This window comes from Nicotiana tabacum, chromosome 8, assembly GCF_000715075.1.
Source record: "Nicotiana tabacum cultivar K326 chromosome 8, ASM71507v2, whole genome shotgun sequence".
Lineage (NCBI taxonomy): Eukaryota > Viridiplantae > Streptophyta > Magnoliopsida > Solanales > Solanaceae > Nicotiana > Nicotiana tabacum.
The window spans coordinates 93494192-93496197 of NC_134087.1; the positions used below are offsets into that span (position 1 = coordinate 93494192).

The following is a 2006-nucleotide window of genomic DNA, read 5'->3' on the forward strand; positions in this document are numbered from 1 at the left end:
TGTAGGCAAGATAACTGATTTTTAGTAAAAATATTCTCACGACGTTTTTACTACCTTTTAGCACAATTCAAGCAAGAAAATATTTCGGTTTGATCGTCACTAGTTTTAACTCAATTAATTAAACAACCTCACGGAGTGCTATTAATTGACTTTTTCTTAGTGAACAAATATAATTGTATTCGCAATAAGCAATTATTCTTTAGAGAAATACATTGTAATAATATTATCAAGTGAATTCAACGATTCCCAACTCTGTAAATTATAAATCTTTCAGAAATTGTTTGCTTTGCTTTAATTAATTAACAAGTTTTAAAACTCACCTTTAATCAATTTGGTTCTCTCAAATAGTAGTAAAAATATTAAAAGTCTGTAGCCTAGATTAACTAATCTCTGTGGGACGATATCATAAACTATACTAGAATTTGACTGAGTACGAGCAGAAAAATCCTATGCACATTGGTCTCGTCAATTTTTTGGCGTCGTTGCCAGAGATTGGCATACATCTACTTCAGATTAAATATTTTGGTACTAATTTGGGAACTTACTATTAGTATTATTATCTTTGCTATCAATATTTACTAAATATTACTACTATTACAAGTACTAACATCTTATAGAAGTGTTATTATCATTTATCCTTCTTATCATCATTATAGCATAGCAGTTACTATTATTAATACTAGTACTACTTGTAACTATATTCTATATTAGTATTATATTATTATTTTCTATCATTAGTTACTGTTACTACTTACTGATTTCGTTTACCATTTTTTTCTTCATAACATCTATTGCTAATTAGTACTAATATAATTACTATTATCATATACTACTACTACTAATAATAATAATAATAATAATAATAATAATAATAATAATAATAATAATAATAATAATAATAATAATAACAACAACAACAACAACAACAACAACAACAACAACAACAACATTATCATACTACTATTTTTATTTAATCGCTTATTATTTTTGTCATCTTTGTAATCTTTGTTGTCCTTGTTATTCATCACTTTCTTTTAATTACTTTCTTCTAAGTACTACTACTACCACTTTAGGAGTTAAGTTCAGTTTTTTTTTTTAGAATTTTGAGTAGTTTATGACATGCTCTTCTATAAAAGAGTTGGTCAATTACGATCCTGAAATTGAAAGATCTCTTCGATTGCGTAGGAAAGGACAAGCATTATATTTCCAAAGCATAGCTTGTGAAGGTATGGAGAATCAAGAAGTAGAAGACATTCAACTACCAGTCCATGTAGAGGATCAGTTTGATGAAGTAGCACAAAGGCCAGCAAACAGAATCCTAAGGGATTATGCTAGACCTGACCGCTTCAATTGTGAATCTAGTGTCAGAAAACCTCCAGTGGCAGCCAACAACTTTGAAATTAGGACTGGCCTGATTCAAACGATTCAACAGTCTTGCATCTTCAATGGAGACGCAAGTGAAGATCCACACAGTCATTTAATTGACTTTTTGGAACTTGTTGAAACAACTAAGTATAATGGAGTACCTCTTGAAGCTATCAAGTTAAGGCTATTTCCTTTCTCTTTAAAAGGAGATGCCAAGACTTGGTTGCGAAGTTTGCCACAAGGTTCCATCACCACATGGGATCAAATGACTCAGACATTTTTAAACAAATATTTTTCCCCTGCTAAAACTACAAAGTTAAGACAAGACATCTCTAATTTCTTATAGACTGACACTGAGTCAATTTATCAAGCTTGGAAAAGATTAAAAGCAATGTTAAGAAAATGCTTACACCATGACATTCCTGAACATATGCAGTTGTATATTTTTTATCACGGGTTAAAACCCTCTTCTAGAAATGTGATTGATGCAGCTGCAGGAGGTTCTGTAATGGGAAAAACCACGGAGGAAGCATTGCAATTGTTGAACGAGATTTATGAAAATGCCATCCAATGGCCATCTGAGCGTGTAATCATCAAGAAGGCTGCTACGGTAAATCAGGTCGATGCTTTAAATACGCTAA

General features: G+C 31.1%; 1 non-coding gene across 1 annotated transcript; it reads right to left on the bottom strand.

Moving 5' to 3' along the window:
• Positions 1 to 1678: 1678 nt before the first annotated feature.
• LOC142163660 (small nucleolar RNA R71) lies at positions 1679 to 1785 on the bottom strand. Its single transcript, XR_012694605.1, has one exon. It is a non-coding gene; the product is annotated as a small nucleolar RNA R71 (small nucleolar RNA).
• Positions 1786 to 2006: the final 221 nt, after the last annotated feature.